Raw genomic sequence first — 22,547 nt, forward strand, 5'->3', positions numbered from 1 at the left:
GAGCCGCTCCCCACCCTCCTCAGCGTCTTGTCAAATATGTCAAAAAAGTAATGATTTATGTCATTTGTTGATTCTCCTTCATTCCTTTCTTCCTTGCTTCCATCCATCCTTTTTTAAAAATTCTTTTAAGGCAGGCACTGGGTTCCTGTAGAGGCAGATGATTCCATGAAGATTTCAGTCCAAGTAGTGTATTTGGAAAATGACAACAGGAATGACCTGTGAGGGTACAATATAGGAAAGGGAAGGAAGTAATGTAGGATTCATTTATGATCAAGTTATTACTGTGAGTCCCTACTGAACTCAGAAAGAACAGAAAAAGTTTCAGAATTATCCCACCAGACCAATGAGAATCCTGATCTATTCACCTTCCAATTCCTTAATACTCCTGTTAACACTCTTTTCCAGCGTTACCCTGGCTACCCCATACTTGGCTACATAGCACAAGTACTGCACAGAGAATGCCTGGAGAGGCACGTGCTGGTGTTTGCAATAAGAAGCCACAGTGTGTGCAGGAAAAGTGAGTGTGGCGGGCATTTGAATGGAGCACCTACAGTGACTGCTGTCCACACTGTCTTACATTCCTTTATGTAGTAAGAAGAGACCATTATCTCATCCACATTGTCTTAACAGATTTAGTTTAACAATGAAAACGAACAGCAAACATGCTGCAGTCAGAATATTTGAACCTTTTCTATAGAGAAAAATAAATGCAAGCAGAAAATAATGGGCCTGGCCTGACCTAGATTGGGAGAATTTAGAAGTCTGTCCCCTGGGAAGGAGGTCTTACAGTGCTCAGAGTAGCTAGGATGAGCTGAGAAAGCTTTTCAGCCCCGTACTTAAAAGCAGAGTATCAAATGGACTTCAGCCTTTGATAAGTACCTGTGAGGTCAGAGTTGCAGATTGTAAAAAAGCCAAGGTATGAGGCAAATCATTAGCTAACTAGAATTTTAACAATTAAGAAGTGAGAATGAAATGCAATCTGTGTTTAGAATTTTATTTTGCGTTGTTTTTGCTCTGTCTCAGATTTTAAATCACACAGAAAGCAATATGTAAACTTGTACTGCTTAGGTAGTAGGAAATTATTTTTGATGAAAGCAAGAAAATGCATGCATTAATATAAGCAATTTGTCTTTGAAATAAGTACAAAATTTGGGTTAATGCTTTCCTGATCCGTGTGTGTGTGTGTGTGTGTGTGTGTGTGTGTGTGTGTGTGTGTGTGTGTTTCTTAAACTTTGGCTACTGAGGGACCTGGTATTTAGAAAGAATCTATTCACATTCATACGTTATGCTATAGGTACCCCTTCAATCAGTAATGGAAAAGTCACAATTCACCTACTTCATCCAGCTTGAGCTTGGGGACATTTAAGCAAACAACAGAATGCCAGTGCATACAAAAATAAGTACTTTGCATAATATTTTAAAACTAATATCACAAGAAGTTTGCAAGCTTTGGCTATAGCCACATCTACTAACCCATCTCAGGGCAAGTGCCTCCATGGAAAATGAAGGGTGCATGTTTGGGACAATAATCAGCCGAGAAGGAAGAAATGTGGAGCTAGTGTACTTTTTTCTTTCAGGGAAAGAAATTTTGTCTTGTCTTTGTCGTCTTGTCTTGTCACCTTTTCCTTTCTTTCCTTTAACACTAAGTTGTATTTATGTAATCCTTTCCCTTTTCTGCTTCTGGGTTTACTCTGAAGTGCAGAGTACGGTGCTGAGGTTCATCACCCGCATCGTAGATTATCTCTGTTCTCCAAGGAAAGAAGGGAATAACAGGATGGAGTCATGATTGGATTCATCGTGGATACTAATCAGAATCTAAGAACTAAGGGAGATGTCATTGTGTCAACAGCATTTGGTTTTGTTAGTGTTCAAACGGAAGATGTGACAGGTGTGGGTGTCTATCCAGATGTGCTGTCTACTCCCCAACACTTCCTGGCTTTCCTGATTGTGACTTTATTAGCCAATGAAATAATTGTAGAAGTGATGTCTGCCCTCCACCTTATCAGGGGAAAAAAGCGATGTCACCTGTGAATAACTTGACAGGCAACTAAGATAACACATTAACTTTTAGTTCTGGGGAAACTGGGTGGAGTAGATGTGAAACAGACCACAAACAACCCCGTTAGTGGTTTTTGGCTGATTTTATCGAGTGTTACAAAACAGAGATAAATTCAAGGAGAAAAAAATGTTCATACAGAAATGAAAGGATTTAGAGATATCCTTTTAGGTTTAAAAAATGCTTCAAAAAGATGTAGAAAAATTCACAGTCTTGCAGGTTTAGCGGGAAAAAGAATAACTCCTTCATTTTAACTTGCAAAAATTAAACTTGTAAAGATTATTTGTTTTGAACAGCTGACAAAGATCTGGACAACAGCTCAAAAAGTCTCAAGGAAATCTTTTGAAAAGAGACAACAGAGAAAGTAAATCATAGAGAGACACACAAGTAGAAGTGTTTTCAAAAAGGCTTGTGTGTGATTTTTGGCATGCAGAACTTTCTAGAATCAACAGATGAAAGCCTACAAAGTTTTGAAAAAGCTTGACAGTCAAGACCTGTGAATGGCAATTTCTAAATGTGGGCATTCCTCGGTGCGTAGCTCCAGGTCGTCTCCTCTGTCTCCCTGCTACCTGATATCAGCTGCTTTCATGGTTCCCAACACCATGTGCTAGACCTTAACTAAACCACCAAATTTTGCTCCTACTATTCATGTAATACCTCCAATTAGATATCTTGCAAGTGCCTTAAATCATTGTCACTTGTCTGACCCTCAGCATTATCCTCTAACTGATCTTCCCACTTTTGCTTTTGCTCCCTTCCAATCTGTTCCTCACATAACAGTCAAAATCATCTTTCAGAAACATGAATTGGATCATGCCTCTACACTGCTTAAACCTCTTCTGAAGAATTCCCATTGAACTTTGACATGATGGCAAGATCCCAACAGAGCTTCTAGGGCCTGCAGCGCCTGGCCTTTGCCTTCTGTCTCATCCACATGTGTGCTTGTACTCCAGTCATACTGGCTTTCACTTAATTCCTACAATGCCCCACTCATTCATACATCTCAGAAACTTTGAACTTATTCTGTCTGCTTGCTACTCTCCTCCCATAACTTTATAAGCCTTTTTACATCATTTACTAGTTTGTAACTCCCCACGAAGGGAAGAGCAGCTGGTTCAGAGCAGCTGGAAATCTACAACTGGAGTTGGACCCACCTGTATTGTAGGGGTAGAGAGTGGATAGGCTACTTTGTTTTCTTTTTTCGCTTACATAAATTGGGCAAATGTACACATACCATAGTACAATAGGTTACTTTTTATGCAAGCATTTTGTATGTGTGTGATGATCCCTGCATGAGATGCATCCATCTTTCTACTGCTTTCTGCTGTGTGGAGCAGTTATAGAGACATGGATATTTCTGCAGCAATGCCTGAGTGTCCAGGGTCTACCTTCATGGGTGAAGCAGGTACAGGAAGGGTGTTTGCAGGATTGCAGACATCTTTCTGAAGTGGTTGGTAAGAAGCAGTGAGAAAAAGCACCAGTGGTTTTGTGACTCCAATTCACAGTTACAATGATGAATGTAGACCCCAGTCATTTCAGGGTAATCTCATTGCCATGCATTTTTGGTTTATATGAACGCCTCGTGAGAACTATCTGTGACTGTTAACATGATCAGTATTGGAATCCAGTCCTTCCGATTTCTTGATGATTTTGTAAGCCTATGAGCCTTCAGGTTTCTAATGCCTCTATAAATACCTCGCTGATACACGCAGCAATCACGATTGCTTGATTTGTCATACTTTCTTTACTGCCTAGAATGAGATCAGTCAAAATATAATTGGTTAATGAATGAGAAATAGAAGAAATCCATCATTAGCAGGTATTTTGTAGCTGGAAGAGTAAGAGTCTAAAGCAGGTGAGTTATAGCCACTCCATTCTTTTTTCCCCAATAAAATCAAGCCCTCTCAATCCCATGGTGGATATTTAGTATGTTTTCATTTTTAAACATTTTGTATAACCTTTGTAATTTTGGAAAAGTATTTCCATGCAGTCCCTAAAATGATATAGGCACATTTTTAAAATGTCCTTTGGATAAATATACATATGTCATTTATGTTTATTTTATTAGGGTCTTTTCTCAGTAAATGTATAAGCCATTCTGAGCGAGATTCTAATGTGCCTGGGAACCCAGCAGAAAACAGTCCTAATGCTTGGGCCCAGGTCCCTGCCAGGCATGTGGAAGATTCTAATCTAGTTTCCTGGCTTCTGGCTTCTGGCTTCAACTTGGCTCAGCTTGGGGCAAGTTATCTTGACAACTATCTCAGTGTTGAAATAGTAAAGGAAAGGTCCTCTCTCTCTTTCTGCCTTTCAAAGAAATAAAGAAGTCTTCAAAAAGATTTTTAAAAAGATATTTGATCAAGAATGAAAGTTGGTTTGCATTTTGAAGGTGCAGTCATGATTATTGTCTCATGAAACATAAAAATTTAGAGTTGGTAAAAGAGTTAACCTGCATGTATAGATGTATGTGTAATCTGACCGTAACACACATTTTTTAAAAAATTGTAAGCAACTTTTAAAAGTTAGAAAACTAATGGCAAACAGTACAATGCTCTGGCTCCTGACTGCCTCTCTCTCTGGAAATCTGTGCTTTCTTCCTCTCGCATGGTGGTCATCACGGACGCCATGTTCCTGGCACGGTGCTCTTCTGCTGGTTTCTCATGGACTGTCTCCAGGAGACCTTTGGGAGTGTTCCATGTAAAGAGATTCCACTGTCTACTGACTCCTGCTTCCTTTATGTGTCATGAATCGCCTTTGATCACCAAATATCCTCTCATATATTTATTGATTTGTAGAGTAAATGCTCCATAAGTACAGAAATTGTATTTTGTTGGTCAACCATTGCTTCTATATGTCAGTAAAGTTTTGATAAATAAAATTATTCAGATTAATCTTCCCTAAAACCTAGAAATGCTGTTCCAATTATTTCAATGTAGTGGTGAGTCTTTGACATAAATGGCTATTGTGGAATGAATACTTACAACGATCAAATAAACCATCAATGTATTTCATTTAAAACAGAGTTTTATTTTTTTTCACAACACAGTCCCAGCATGTAGCAGAGTTCTTAAGTGAAAGTTAAATAAAAGAGTTAGTTCAGCTGGTTAGCAAATATGCTTCAAGTTTAAAACCACATATCACTGTTTATACAGATGATTATTTGGGACAGACTTCAGTAGAATCACACTTTGCTAACAGAGAAGGCAGTTCTGGCAACAGCACGCAGTGAGCAGCAGGAGTGACTCATATTTTCCGACTGAGATCAGTGGACCCTAATCCATTAACACAGACCTAAATATCACCTGATCGCCAGAGATGACAGGAGAAGCATGAGTCACCAACGTATGGCGTAGTCAGAGTTAAGAATTTTTTTCATGTTATAATCCCTTTTTGCGCACTATGGGAAAGCAATATGACTTTAGATTCTCAATTAGTTTATCCTAGGCATTAAATGAAAACTGTGCTTTTGGGTAACATAAATTGTTTTTGTTCATTTCATTCAAGCTGCTCTTCGCAAAATTCAATTTTTAAAAATCCTTGGCAGCATCTTAAATAAATCATTTTAAAATGTCAACAAATGGTTTCATTTGAGGGTGGATTTTTGTTCCTTCCAGATCTGATGCCTACTAGATATTTAAAGATTAAAGCGAAATCAAATAGTTAGCCACAAAATACCCCGCTATACTAAAGAACACTAAATAATGAAAATAGCAACAGAAAGGATTTCGAGGTAAGATGTGATGTTGTGCTAAAACTAAAATCCAAAGTTTGTTCTCATTTTATCATAATATGTTAAAGTATGCACTGGCTGATAGGATCATTTTGTTTTTATACTTAGCTTTTTGCTTATCCTTCACTGAACTGTAAATTCCATTGCACTGATGCCAATAGAGCAAGGGTCTGCGAGTTACTGTTAGTTCTCTCAGACAGTCTGTGGTTTCTTCTTTTTCCTTTCTTCTTTGGGTATCTTTTACTCATAATTTCAAACTTTGGAGACATAGTTCTGTCTTCTTTTCCTTATTCAAGCTTAGATTTCTGATGGATGGAGACCCTATTTTACTTTCTTTTGAAGCCCAGAATTCAGACCAGGTAAGTTGTGTTCCAAATAGATGTTTCTTAAGCATCTTCATTCTATAATCTATGAAAGACTGACAGTCAAGAGATAACTTCACAAAGTGGCTGACTAGAAAAGCTGGATGAACCGTGACTTAGAGGATTATTAGCCAAAATAACTAATTATAACAAACTGCCACATCATATCTTTAACTAATAGCACTTTTCCCATACAGAACAATAATTATATGAAGACAATGACATATCTTTGCTGAGGACATTTAAGTCCACCTGAATAAATGGAGAAGTACACTATTTTTCTGGGTAGAAAGACCCAGTGTTGTGGAAAAATATCCATCTTCCCAAATTATTTACAACTTTAATGCATTCCTCAAGGTTTGTAGCAGGATGTTTATTTTTTTGGAAATTGAAAGGCAACTTTTAAATCTGAAAGGGAAAATGTAATGACCAACAGTATTTCAAAGGAGCAAAATCTGAATCTGAACATAGAATGTTGATGACCAGAGGCTGGGAGTAGTGGGAAAGATAAAAGTAGTTTGGATAAAAAGAAAATTAGGGGGAAGCTTGATGTGATTCATTATTTGTGACAAATACACTGATATGGAATGTTAATAGGAGAACTGAATGAGTGGTCCCTGGGAAATCATCTTAGTACTACCTCATGATTTTTGTTAGTAAACTCACAATTAGTGATAATTTTAAAAATTCCGAGAGAGAATATAAGAACAAAAGCAGGACCGTGAGGAACAGTGTAAGTCTCTGGTGTGGAGCACACAGCACAGAACCGTAAGTTAGACGGAGTGCTGCTGGAAGGAGGAAAGCCAATTAGGGTTAAGGGATTATTCAGTAATCCATGCTGGCAAATCCCCCTCTCAAAGATGCCAAATCCTGACTAATTTGCTTATCTATCAGCTCTGGATAAGGTGTGTGAAAATAATCCACTATGAATATATATTAGTCTATTTTTCTTGACAACTTTGTCAATTACTGCTTTGTATACTTTAAATAAATAAATGTGGATTTTCTGAATGCTATCTTAGTTAAAGTATATTTGGCCAATATTAATATTGTTACACTGCTTGGTGATGGATAATTTACAACCATATTTAGTTTTATCACTTAATTCCATTTATACTGTATGGTTTTACTTTAAGAATGTTTTTTATAAACAGAGCAACATACGTTTTATTTCAATTCTTTACAAGTTGATAACCTGTAATGGAAATTTTATACATTTAGTTTTAACATGGTTACTGACAGATTTGGAGTTATTTTTATCATTTTATTTGTGTTTAGTATTATTTATTAAACAAACATTTGTAACAAGTACAAGATATCATTCTTTTTTTTTCTTCTTTTCTATGCTGATATGGAAGCTATGGGCTATCTTTAGAGATTTTTTTTCAATACTTTTCTATCCTTCCAATCATAACTATATAAGACTTTTCACATGCATAATGTTCCATCAATTAACCCTCTATCTAATTCTTAATGGTGTTCATTAAGACCTCAATAGTTAATATTAAATAAAGTTTATACATATCAGTGAATAACATAATTTCATATATTTTAAATTTTTGCTCTGTGTTTAATTTCACCAAAAGAACATCCTTTATTAGTTATAACTATCATTCGATGCTTCTTGATCCAGATGTTGTGGTAGGTATCATCTATTTTGCACATCAATTGTGTCTCCAATAGCTTTGTTAACTTCAGGAGAGAGAAAATTTCTCAAAGTGTGAGAACCAAGTATTACAAATTTGACAAAAACAAATATGTTCCCATATTTTAAAAATGTTTATTATCAACAGCTAATAACAACAGTCAAAATATGAAGCCCACACATTCCCACATACCAAGGATTTACACGTTTAAGATGGCAGCGATAATAAAACATTGTCTTTTTCATTATTTCTTTTTATCAGAACACCGAAATTTTATAGCATCTTAAAATTTTTTAATGATATAGTTGCATACACTCAGGGGTTTCCCCTTCCACCTTCCCCATTACCTATCTCCTCTACTGTTGTCCTCCATATAGTCCTTCAACAACAGTCACATGTCCATTGTTCTTCTATTTAAATACATCATGACATTGTAGGAACAGAAATCCAACGTCTATGGTCAAGATATATTTAATAGTTTTATTGGGAGTTCTCCTTTATTTCTGAGTAGAGATACATACTGCACCTTTAATTAATTTTTATTGGAAAGGCAGATCTACAGAGAGAAGGAGAGACAAAGATCTTCCATCTGCTTGTTCACTTGCTAAGTGACCACAACAGCCAGAGCTGAGCCAATCCAAAGCCAGAAGCCAGGAGCTTCTTCTTGCTCTTTCATGTCGGTACAGGGTCCCAAGGCTTTGAGCCATCCGCAACTTTCCCAGGAAACAAACAGGGAGCTGGATGGAAAGTGGAACATCCAAGACACAAACCAATGTCCACGTGTGGTCCTGGCACACACAAGGTGAGAATGTAGTCACTGGGCTATTGTGCCGTGCCTGCAATGTATTTTCACTTCTCAATATGCTAGTCTCCATTATTCAGCTCCTCTATGTAAATAAATGTATATACATGTTCACCTCGGTATCTATTGATCTTGTGTTTTCCATGAAGTTCGCCTTATATCAAACAGAACATACGGTATTTATCCTTTTGGGATTGGCTTTATTCACTGAGAATAATGGTCTCCAGTAAGGATATATTGTTGCAAATGGTAGAATTTCATTCTTTTTATTGGTTGAGTAGTAGTCAATGAAGTCGATGTACCTCAATGATTTTATCCATTCATCTTTTGAAGTTTTTGGTTGTCTCTATATCTTTGTTATTGTAGATTGTTCAGATGCAAATATAGATTTATAGATCACTTTCTCATATGCAGACTTCACTTCCTTTGAATATTTTCCCAAAAGTAGGATAGTTGGACCATACGGTAGATTGGAGTACATTCAGAAATCTACTTCACAACATCTGCTGCCATGGATGTGGGGAGAAAGGTACCCTACTTCACTGTTGCTGTGAGTGTAGGCTAGAACAGTCACAATGGATGTGAGTATGGAGAGTGCTAAGACAACTGAAAATTGATCTTACCGTAACTTTTAGGCCTTTAGATCAATTGAGATATCATGCATAAATCTTCATTTATAAAGAAAGTCACTTTGATCTATAATAAAACCTCATTATTAACCATTGGACCTTGGCATCCAAATGTCTAACAAGGAGGGAAATAATGCATACATGAATGTTGATTACTTGAAGAAAATAAGAAACCAATTCAAGCTCATTGCCAAAGGTTCCCTTTCAAGGTCAGGAAACATCCCTGAGGTGGGCACTGATAGGTAGAATGAATTTTTCCCCAATTTCTCTTTTAAGAATGAAGTGAGACTTATTGTTTTGTAGAGCTATGTCCAGTTGCAAGTGCTTCCATATTATCCCTGCCAGCAAACATCCCAACATGATCATTGTGAAAAAGCACTGAGAAGAAACATGCTGATTACCTTTGTAATGTGGCAATTATCATTATATTGGTTTATTTTTTCTTGTTTGTCCATGCTTCATGCCAAGACTTTTTTCATGCAGAAAGTCATGACCACATTTAACAGCATAAGTTGCTGTCTTTTTGTCTTTTACGTTTCATTAAATGCTTGGGTTAATTTTAATGAAATGATTGGAAAAGAGACCCTTCATGAGGTTGATGCATTTGTATCATCTTTGTGAAGCTTTGATGGTAAACAGTGAAATGGGTTAGGAAGACATGTAGTCTATTCATGAAACAACTGGACCTACACCTAATTTTTATCAAGAGCATCCAATAAATTAGGGGATAGGTTGTTCAAGACTTAAAAAAACCAAAAGTATTATACTCTAATTTTGAACAAAGCTCAACAAAATGCTCAGCCAACCTTAAAACCCAGAAACAGAAAATGCAACTGTATTAGGGTAGTGGCTTAAAGTAAGCGATTCATTAGTATATGACATATGGGGTGGAACCGCACCTGAGGTGATCCCAGGGGATCACCATAAAATGCCCTATTCTACCATTCCATGGGGAAGAATCTGTTCCCCATTGGCCCACTGTCGCACATCACATCCACCCCACTCAAGCTGCATATGTGTTTGTATTTGCTGTCTCACTTAAATGTCTCATTTCCCTAATTTTGGCATGACCTTGGAGTCTATAATATAAAGTTCACACATGGGAATATGCTAATCATTTGTTTAATGTTTGTTTCTATTTTTCCATAGAATATAAAGCAGAGAAGAACCTAGGTGACAAAGAAACTTAGATTTAATTTTAAGATTTATTTATTTATTTTTATTTGAGAAGCAGATTTACAGAAAGAAAAGGAGAGACGGAGAAGGGACCACTCCCATATGACTGCCACAGCCAGAGCTGGACAGCTATGAAGGGAGTCTGAAGTTTGGTCCTGGTTTCCACCTGGATGCAAGGTCTAAGGTCTTGAACCATCTCTTGTTGCCTTCTGAGGTCCATTGGTAGGGAGATGGGTCAGAAGTAGAGTAGTCAGGACTTGAATCAGTGCCATGGGGATGCCAGCACCACAGCTCAACCTGCTACACCATAGAGTTGGCCCCAGACACTTAGATTTTATATTTTTATAGTTTCTTTTTACTATTATTTCTTTAAAGAAAAGGTCTTTGATCAGCTGCTTCACTCCAAATGTCCACAATGGCCAGAGCTGACATGATCCAAAACCAGGAGCCAGGAGCTTTTGCTGGGTGTCTCAGGGCCCAAACACTTGAACCATCCTCCACTGCTATCCCAGACCATAAGCAAGAGGGTTGGATAGGAAGTAGAAAAACTGAGGCATGAAGTGGTATTCAAACAGGGTGCTACACCATAGGGTGGAGGATTAGCTGGATGCACCACCACATTGGCCCCAACACTTAAGTATCATGACCTTAATCATTTAGTCATGTGTCCTTCACTCTTGTCTTAATGTATGAATTTAGTCTTATAATGAAATTCAACTTGGAGCCCAAATGAGTAAATATGATGTAAAAAGAAGCTGTGAAGCAAAGCCCAGGATATTAGATTGCTCTCTTGCGGTCTCTTCTGTCTCAGGTACTCTCAGCGTAGCATCTAAAGACCACTGATCTCTTCCATTTAGAAACGAAGGAATTTCTAAGTAGTTGTCCTCAAAGTCTAAAGATTATGTATATTCATTAATAAAAATATAGTGAGCAGATACTCCAAAGTGTTTTTAATATTACTAAAATGTGATACTACTTATAGATATGTATAAGATGAGCCTGGCGTGATGACGTAGCAGTTAAAGTCCTTACCTTGAACCCGCTGGGATCCCATATGGGCGACGGTTCTGGTCCCCGCGGCTCCACTTCCAGTACAGCTCCCTGCTTGTGGCCTGGGAAAGCAGTCAGGGAAAGCCCAAAGCCTTGGGACCCTGCACCGGCGTGGGGGACCTGGAAGAGGCTCAGCTCCAGTTGTTGCAGTCGCTTGGGGAGTGAACCATCGGAAAGAAGATCTTCCTCTCTGTCTCTCCTTCTCTCTGTATATCTGCCTTTCCAATAAAAATAAATAAATCTTTAAAAAACTAAATACATACGAAACAAAAAGTTAAAATTGATAATTAATCTAAAATATGTAAGTTATGTTTTTCTTATGTATATAATTTATATTATGTTATCTTTTCTTCTTATATAACATTATATTCTTAAACAAATATGTTTATATACACATATACACATACGATATGTTTTCTTCTTCTTATAACATTTCAAGAAAGCATCTTGTGCATACTATGTTCGTCATGCTAACAGTACTGTCTGTACAAGTGTGCTTACAGCTCTGTAAGCCACAGGAGTGATTGTGGTAAGTCTAGGATAAAAAATGTGATCAGCTACTTAGTGGACCAGTGTTCTGGCTACCCTGTAGATGTTCAGTTCCACTCAGTGTAACGTTCCACAATGATGTTTTAAGTAATATACAGCTTTCTTTATGACATCAAGGTATAAATCCCTTTCCCTTCTACAACTCATATCACATGACAACAAAAAGTAACCTACAAATCAAATGTAATCCAAACCAAAAAAGCTAATAAATACCAAAATTTCCAGTTGATTATGATGGATGCTTTGCTTTGCTAAAATCACCTGGACTTGATTTCAAATCAAGTGTATCACCTAGACTTGATTTCACATGAGTAAATAAGTTTACTTGTGGTTCACGGTTTTTGAAAGCTTGAAAAACTAGTGATCTGTTTTTCACTCACACTGCCAAGGTCTGAAAATGTCCTTGGAAAATTCATGTGGAAATCTAATCCCCATTGTGATGGCATTAAACGATGGAGCCTTTTGTGAAGTGATTGAGTCATGAGGGCTTCTCCAGCACAAATGGGATTAGTGCCCTTATAAGAGATGGAAGGGGGCAGCCTTGCTCCTGATGCCGCGTGCGAACACACCGTTTGTTCTTTCCATTATGTGAGGAAAGAAACCACCATCTTTGAAGCAGAAAGTGAACCCATACTGGACTTCAAACTAGCCGTACCTTAACCATAGCTTCCGCAGCTCCCACGGCTTTGAGAAGCACACTTCTAATAGAATAAATTGCTCAGTCTCAGGAATCTTGCTACAACACTCTGGCAACTTAAATTGGAAAGAGTAACAGGTCTATAAGTGGGCAGTTATTGGCTTTGATTTAGGGGTTTAGCAATGTCAGTGCTGTGGCATCTGGCTATCTCTGGCTTTTACTTCCTGGTTATAAAGTTACTATTTACTTACTCTTATTTGTAATAACTTATTTTAGCCATTTTCTGATGGATGAGCTGCTTTGTGTAACAGTGCGCAATAATACAGAGAACTGAAAAGTTTTAAAGTGTATTCTGTGTATTTACAAACATTTTCCTGCCAAATAATTGGTTAAGCCGCTTGCTCAGGAGGCAGTCACCATTGATGCTTTCATGATTTCATTTCAAGTCAATGACAAAATTTTGCCATTAAGATTGAGAATTGAGGGCCCGGCACGATAGCGTAGTGGTTGGGGTCCTCGCCTTGAAAGCCCCGGGAACCCATACGGACGCTTGTTCTAATCCCGGCAGCTCCACTTCCCATCTAGTCCCTGCTTGTGGCCTGGGAAAGCAGTTGAAGACACCCAAAGCCTTGGGACCCTGCACCCGCTTGGGAGACCCAGAAAGAAATTCCTGGATCCTGGTTTCAGATCGGCGCAGCACCGGCCGTTGCGCTCACTTGGGGAGTGAACCATCGGATGGAAGATCTTCCTCTCTGTCTCTCCTCCTCTCTGTACATCTGCCTTTCCAATAACATAAATTAATCTTTAAAAAAAAGATCAAAGATGGAGAACTGAGAAATGGGACTGGGTAAACTAAAATAAAGAATACTGAATATACACTCCTCTTTTTCCACAGTGTTCTTTTCTGGAACTCCTTCAGCTCACGAGACACCTGTTTTAACCACATGCACAGGGTCAATATACACCTGGGACTTCTCTTTGCATGTTATTTGCAAATTAACTAGATATTTAGGAGCCAGGGCACAATCTGAAATGGAAGGATCACATCATCATTGGAAAAGGAGGGAAGGACGTGTCAGCTCAGGGACTAGGAGCAATCCATATGGAAAATGACAAGAGAGAGCCTGGGAATGGACACGGGTCAGAGCCTATGAAACCCGAGAGCAATTTTAGTCTCATCTTTGTTGTCAGTGTTTCGATGAGTCTTGGAAGATTTAAACAGGATATTAACAATATCTGACATAGATTTGGAGAAGTTAAACTCCCTAACCTCACACTGCTTCTAAGTGCTGAAGTTGTGATTCGAACCCGTGTTTGCTACATTCCCAAGAAAGAGCCTCTAAAAATCCACACTTGACAGTCTTGCCGGACTTGTGATGTTGTGCAAAACAAATTCTAAATTCAAAGTTTGGATCCATATCAAAGTTTACCTTTACTTAAATAGAGTTCATTAGACAATCATAACATGTTATGAGTCTCTGAAATGTGTTACAGAACGTGATGGCACAGAAACAAAGACTAATGTAAAACAACCCTCCCTGTGAAAAACCTTATTGGAAAACCAACTATATGAAAGCATTTATGCAAAATGACATGACAGGGTAATTCAGACCTTATTTTGTTGGTCATATGAATGCACTATGAATTACAATGTAAATTATTACAATAAAATAAATGATCTTTCATTCCAAAAATGCATATGATAAAAATTGAGTCAAACATTCTATGTACATCAATTCTTTATGAATTTTTCATATCTCTCTTCTCTTACCACTAGAATGTATGAGTAGGTATGTTGAAATCCATGGAACAGGCTCATGTTATATTTTTCTCCTGATTGGAAGAAAACTCCTAAGAGAAACTGTTACCTGGTTCTGCACAATTTGCAGCCCTGAGAAGATTGGCGAGTTCAAAGCGCAGCCTCATTCTGTTTTGAAATTCTTGCATGATTTATTTATTCTGAAGCCATTGCATTCTGTCTTTCTCTGTTTCTTCTAAGGATGCTAAGGCAGGAACATTTTGGAGAAAACTGTCTCACAAAACTGCACCTTAATTTATTCATCCAAATGAATTGTTCGTATTGATTTGTCTTAATTTCCTGCACTCCTTTATCTTTCTGTGGAGCAATGAAAATAAAGCTTCCTGTGTGAGTTGCACAGTTCATCAGGCTATATAAACTATGACTTTGGTTTTGGGGGTTTTTAAAAACAAAATCAAAGCTTAACCTCATAACTGCCAAATTTACTCTTCCTGTCCATCTAGTTTTGTATTTGGTATTGCTGTACGGCTAGCTATATTTTATCATGAAAACCATGCCAGTCTGAGCTGGGACCAGGGCATCGATTTTATTGTCATTTGCTTTTCTTTATTGGAGACAAATTTTTTATGCTAATAGATATATTTCTAAGTATTGTCACTTCCAACAACCTAATATTTCATTTTACATATCAAAGAAAACTCATTTTAAGAAATTCTTTACTGTACACTAAGGCTATTTATTATTTTTAATTTCTACAAAATTACTGCAGAAGAAAATATCATGATTTAGTAAGTATTTCACAATGTATTTCCTCCTTAACAGTTAAGCTGCTGTTCTCCAAAGATCATCTTTTCCATATTTAAATCCTTTTGATTTTTAAAGGAAATGTTAATTATTTGGAAAAAAGAATTACAAACATTTCAAAAACCAAAGTAGAGTAGTTTCTTCGGGCTCACTCCATACTGAATTCCTTCATGCTCTGGTCATATTCCTGTCATAATAATCTCCTGTCAAGTTCTTGTGTCCATCAGGCTCTGCCTACCTCAAGACCTTTGCACATCCTATTTTTTCTCCTAGAAACCCTGTTTTTGCTATTTTTTCTGGTTCACTTCTGCTCTTTCTGCAGCTGCCCAATTAGAGGACCCGTTCTGAGAGAATGTTAACTATGTTAAGCTCTCGTGTTAAGGCACTCACATCTCCCTTCCTCGTGAAAGTAGTCATAGTTGCTTGCTCTCTCTCTCTCTCTCTCTCTCTGTGAATTTCTAATATGTCTCTACTACTGAACTGTAAATTCTGGTTGGTCAGGACTTACCCTCATGGCATACCCAGCACCTAGCACTCTACGAACACCAGTGTATATGTGGGGTATGTGTGTCGATGTGTAAGTATTTTTCAGTTGTACGCTGTGTTAAGCACATTTGTTTGTCTTCTGGTATAGTTATTTTGATAATGGATGTTTTCTCTGCCTCTGTATATTGATTCTCTTTTTACATCCTCTCTTTTTCCTTCTGTTCTTGATTTGTATTCATTTTACCTTGCTCATGCCTATTTTATTATGGTTATGGTTTATTTTTTGCCGTGACAATTCCATCTGAATCAACATGACATATAAGCAAAAACGCAGAGATGGGGAGGTGTCCAAACAGGAGAGTCGGGCAATGTATTCCAGATGTGTATCTTAAGCCTTCTAGATGTTGCTTTTCTTTTTCTTTATTTGAAGATGAGGGGAAAGGATTCTTCCATCTTCTGGTTCACTCCTCCAAAGACTGTAACACCACGTAGGAACCAGCAGCCCAGACCGCTTCCCCACGTAGGTGTGGAAAAGACACCCGCATTGGACCGTCCGCTGCTGCCTCCCAGGGTGCACTTCCCCGGAATGCAGGGTCATAGCTGAGGAGGCAGGCCGATGGAAAAACTCTGATGTGGGATCCGGGCAGCCCATGCAGTGTCTTAACTGCTGCCCAGAATATTCTGCGGCCTTGCCTTGAGAGTAAGTCAGAGCTGCTTCCCAGTGAGAGAAGAACATAGGTGAGGATCACAGAACACTCTCCAGTGCCGCTTATTGTTGCATGACAGTTTCACACTTACTTATTTTCAGCTGCCCATGATCAGGAACTTTCTAGCAAATGGCCCCATATCTTATCCTGTCCGAGAAACAGACTGCTTTCATCTTAAAGAAGTGGCTCTGCCATTTCTCTTTCTTCTTCACCTTGTAATGTATCCTGGGTTCATAGAAATATCACACAGCTCCTGCCCACATGTTGGCACACCCAACGGGGTGTTTATTGCAAGAGAATCCTTAATTTTGCATTGATATATACAGAAATTGTTTTCTATTTTACCATCTCCCTCACATTGATCTGTGCTTCTAATTTTAAATGTCTGTGATTGAAAGTGGTTTTGTTTTGTTTTGTTTTGTTTTTTGAGTTTGCTGGAAGATTTTATAACTCATTTTATTCTTTGTCATGCTTACCTGGTTTTACAGGGCAGAATGAATTTGAATGTTTGTATTTCTCTAACTTTAACTGGAAGCTTAGGTCAAAGGATTTATAAATAAAAAGATGAAACCAGTCCTCAAGACACTCATTGCCTAGTAACAGGAAAGCATCCCTAAACAAACAATTTCTACCTCATGCACTCTATGGAATAATATTCAATAGCTGGCTTATTTTTATGCGTACAGCAGCTATAAGTACAAAATAGTTTTAGACACAAAAGCATTCCTGTAAGCAGAATTTATAATTTCCATGACATGAGAGCATCTTTATTTACATCTTTATTTATCCAGATTTTAATCATTCAAAGTGGAATAGTGCCTTACCATGGAATACTCATGGCATTAACAAAAACTTATAATGTGATAGCATCAGGCTTTAACAGGACTAGAGAGCAGAGGAATCTCTTGCTAGGTTGGAAAAGTCGATGGCATTCCGTATGAACCCATAGGGCAAATAATTGCCTGGGCAGAACAGACAGAAGGCAATTTCCATGTATTGGTGACAACCAAACATTGGAACCCAAGTAAGTGTTACCTACTAGAAATTGTCATGAATCTTAAAATTCTAATAAACACAGCACTTGTGTATTATACATTGATTAAAATAAATGAGTTAAACATATGGATTGACATGAATTCGTGTCACATGTATAACTTTTTAAGAAAGATCATTGAATGGGGTAGATTATAAAAGTTGCTATTTGTTTAAAGTGTAAAACATGAAACAATATTAACTATTTCAGAGTTTGATGAGGAAATTAGAAGCCATCTTAGAGTCAAAGTAAGGATTTTTGATACATGATATTAGAGGTGTGTGCAGTAACTGAAAAACCCTAGAAAAATAGAAATACGGGAATCCTCAGCTGCTAATCTCAGTGTAACCTGAGCTGGTAGTTTTCCACAGCCTTCAGAGAGCACTGGGCGTCCTAGGAACGGAACAGAAGGTCATGGCTATTTCAGGCAGCAATGATGATCTGAAGACTCCATTTCTCACTGTCTCAACTACCACAGTGCAGACCTGGTGAGCTTGCCAGGTCTGTTGTGATTGTCAGGTTTCCAATCTGCCCAGGATCTGTCCGCAAAGGCCTCCAGAGCATTCTGTCCTTCCCTGGACTCTGCGTTCCAAATATCAATGGACTGGCTCTCTAACCCATATGTTGTGTAAACTGGGTCTCTGAAATGTCATTGTAGAGAAGACCTTCAAAGGGATGGCAGTATTGCTATCTTGAAAATAATCCAGCCAAATACCGTTTCTGAACAAAAAAGGAGTTACAATAAATATCTACAAAGAAGTTGAGGAATATAAACACTAGTTGTCGGATAGTTGACTGCTGGGGAGGTAGACATTTTGAGGTAAAACAATTAAAAATTAGTTGGGGAAACCCTGAAAGTCTTGAAGAAAACTTGTGACATAAATATAGTCCCTAATGAATTGAGCTGCCCACCGAAATCATTGTTTTCAGCACATAAGTAAATAATATAAATAGACTAGTTGAGTTATCATCTAATTTTAATTGGATTTGTTTCATGGCTTGAGCTTAAGCAAGTGAAAAATCTTATTCATTAAAAAAAAAAAACATTGCTATGGTATGGGCTGTGCTGTCACAGCTTAAATCACGGCACTCCCCAAAGCTTTGAGTCTAATCCATCTTCCTGCTAAAATGTCTTGGGTGGACCTGCTCTGTGACAAGGTGGATAAATAAGGCTGCTGCTTGCCTTTCTGGCATCTGTGTGGGTACTGGTTCAGCTTCCTGCTAATGAACATGGAAAAGCAGCAGAGAATGGCCAACATGAGGGACCTGGATGAAGCCCCTGGCTCCTGGCTTCATATTAGTACAGCGGTTGGGAACATTTGGGGAGTGAACCAGCCAATGGAAGATTCTTTCTCTCTCTGATCCCCTGCACGCATAACTCTCACTTTCAAGTAAATGAACAAATCTTAAAAAAAAAAAAAAAAGCAAAAAGGAGGAAAATGGAAGGAGGAAAATTACTCCTTGCAGGCAACAAGTCATGGTCCAAGTACTTGAGTTCTCTCCCAGGGGCTCCTGGCTCCTGAACGCAGTCTGGCGTAGCACTGGCTATTGCAGACATTGCGGAAGCGAACCAGAGGAGGAGGATCATTCTCTCGCTCTCTCAGGATATTAGATGTGTGTGTGCACACTTGTATATTTAAACATCTATTAATATCACAAGGCTTAAACATCATTTAGTGTGAGAGATGTACACAGAAGATATTTTATGGGAGCCCAATGATTCCTTTATTCTATGGTAATCAAAGAAAAATTTGTGAATAAAGTAGCAAATGTTATGGGTCTAAATGGATTGTATTCTATGTAAATAAGTGAATAAATAACCTTTCACAGTGGGGACATTTAACCCACATAATTTCAGAAGTATGAATGACACAAAGTTACAGCAATTAATATATTTCATTTTGTAACCATTCGTCAAGGAGATTTCTTTCGTTTATGTATCAGCTGAAAATTTGACTGCAAGTATTATAATGCTTGCAATGATTTAAATGCATAGATACAAATTGTAAACCACGAAATCTGGAAAGAACTACGGATTTTTTTTCTTATCTGTCTGCTTTACCATTCTTAATGCACTTAGTGCATTGTTAGTGCTCTGCAAGTTTGCTGTCTCATGGCTGAGCGTGGTTACTATGCCTCTTAGCATTGCATATGCTGCAGGTAGAAAGGAAACCTGTGGGTCTTTGCCAACAATGTTTGTCTCCTTATATCACAAAGGTAACAGATCTTTCCAAATCTCCCCAAAACAATTTGCTTCTTTAATTGACTGCTTGGAGTATTCCACACCCTTTCACTACACCAAAGGCTAGGAATTGGAGATCAAATGTTCATATTAGGCTTGAAGCAGTGTTTACTTATCTCCCAAGCTGGGCAAATGACCGCTTTCAGTAACAGTTAACTGGTGTTCTAGCATAGTCAAAGCTGGCTGTCAGGAGTGAAGGCCTTTGCCTCATTAGGTCATTCCCAATTATTTTTTCTTACAAAATAAATCATGCAAAGTGGGAAAACTCTAATCTCAAGAAAATGAGTATTCACCTTAGAAATATAAAAAGAAAAGGACAGCAATTGAAGTTATAACTATTTCAAGATTGTATATACCCTGTATGTTTTACTTCTACCTCCCCTTTTTCACTCTTTCCTCACTAGATCTCACAGTTCCATCTCTCTTTTTTTTTTATTCCCACCATTTTTACAATGAAATTATATGAATAAATTATTAAAAACCTTTCATCAGATGGGTAGCTTTTGAAACAATGTTTTTAGAAGCCTGGGCATGACCAACTCTAGCCACTGTGGGCATTTGAGTAGTAAGCCAGTGCATGGGAGCTCTCTCTAATGACCTATTCAAGGTCTCAAATAAAACATAATAATAATAATTGAGAAAAGAAAATCTAGCATTCCTATAGCAATCTGAAAAAGGGGAAAATAAAGAATTTTTACAAATTTGTCTACAGCACTAATCTTACTGCTTTGATCTATGCGCACCCCCCATACGTATGATTACCAGATTACACGCTGACATATATGCAATATATGTATAAGCTTTTATCTGCTACTCAGTTTTATTGTTTAACAAAGTGTTTTTCCTTGGGAAATTAGACTGGAGAGTGATGTTATGGAGAAAGATACATTTTAACTTAGCCTTTGCTCAAGGCAGAGAATCGCTCTTCTGATACAAGCACCTCTTATTGTTTGTAATAAAGTATAAAACGGGCATTCTACAGTGAATGAACCTTTCTTACACAGTGATTTCCATCAATGTATAATTAAAAGTGGATTTCCTTTTCCTTTTTGGTTGGTAAGAGGGAGGGGCTGGCAAACCTGGCTAAAGGAGAGAGAACAAAGAGAACTTTCATGAGTTCCTCTGCAAACAGTCTATCAGTTACCATTCCTAGTGTTCCAATAGCTGCAGCATTCTAAAGAACTTCTGGAATAAAAAAAGTCAAGCAGGGGGTCCCAGAAAAATCCAACCCACATGCCAACTAACGGAAAGAAAGAAAAAGGCAGGGGGAAAAACCCCTATCTTTTGTTGTAAAAAGAACTAATGAAGCTGCTGTTAGAACCGTCCACAGCGACAAGGCTCTGCACCCACACACATTGTTAGCATGCCAGTCATCCCCCTGGAATGGGAACAGGAAATGCTGTGATTTGAAGGAAGTGGTGGCATACTCTACTCTCTCAGAGTTTGACTTTCCAAATCTCAGGGAGGGCACGCTTTGGCCAGTGTGAACTCTTAGCAGCTCATGTGAAAATGCGTAAGGTTGTCTTCCACTGTCTTAAGGAAGAGATGGAGTAGTGGGGGGTAAAATCCCATTGTCATTATAAATTGCTAATTAAATAATTATCAATTAGTTGGGCAGAGAGAACTCATTCCAGTGTATTCCTTAGAGAGCTGCCAATAAAGAAAACAGTAATTTTGATTTTTTTTCCTTTACAATTTTCTTGCCCAGAGGTACTAGACAGATATTAAATGATATGTTCTATGTGAGTTTTCTACATGGCTATTATGCATTATTGGCCAAAAAGAAATACTATTTTTGAAAGCATACATGGATTTTCATCTTTCTAGTTGTATGGTATTAATGTTGGCATAACTGATTGGGTTATTTCCCAGTGAATAAGACAATACAGTATTGATTTTACATTGAGGGGAAAAGCTCCAATGTTACATTTTCTAACATATTATGTACAAAATATTTTAGAAAACCAAAAGATCAACCAGTGACAGTCTTAGTCTGGCTTCATCTGCATCTTCATCTGAAAATATTGTTTCATTTTAAAATTTTAAGCTTACATATTCACTACATTTGATGAATAATTTTAACACATGTACAAAGCTTAAAACATAATCAGGAAAAATTAGAAACACTCAAAAGTAAGTATACATGCATTTATATACACGTGATATAAAATATGTTGAGTACTATGTAGTCATATACATGATTTAATTGTGAATTTGTCACTGAGGATTCAAACATGAGCAATGATAAATTCTTAAGATTTTTGCTAATAATGAAGCCATTGTCCTGTTTTCAAGGGATGAGATAGTTCTGGGACTCTAAATCAGGACCCAGTCCATAGACAAAACTCAAAGAACGTGAAATTTGGAAAAGTGGGAGTTGAATTCCTAAGAAATTCAGGTGTATTTAAATATAAATGACTTTGTAGCAGTCCTGCTATATGTGTCCATCATTTCCTCCTTTTTAGAGAAATATGGAGCTCTGAACTTTTCAGGTTCTTTTCTTTATTGGCTATGAGTTTCAAAAGGGTGGTAAGTATTCTGAAAGTATTAGAAAATGTGGGAGCATATTAAAGAACACAGCTAATAAGTAAAATGAATTTATTTTAGTGGCTGTTGGGAAAAGCGAGCTTCTTCCCGCTGAGATGCATTCTGTATTAAATCCACATACAGTTCATTTCTATTGTGACAATAATGATAACATTTTAAAGTGACTTGCAATCACTTCATTGCGTAAAACAACATCTAAAAACACAAACCTGCTACTCCTTATTATAGTCAGTATTTACTTCACAACAGATAAAAGGTGTCTCTTGTAACAGCCTCATGTCCCATCGAGGCCATAGTTTACTTTTGAGGACTTGGAATCAATTGACAGCTCCAAA

Source organism: Ochotona princeps, chromosome 3, assembly GCF_030435755.1.
Source record: "Ochotona princeps isolate mOchPri1 chromosome 3, mOchPri1.hap1, whole genome shotgun sequence".
Lineage (NCBI taxonomy): Eukaryota > Metazoa > Chordata > Mammalia > Lagomorpha > Ochotonidae > Ochotona > Ochotona princeps.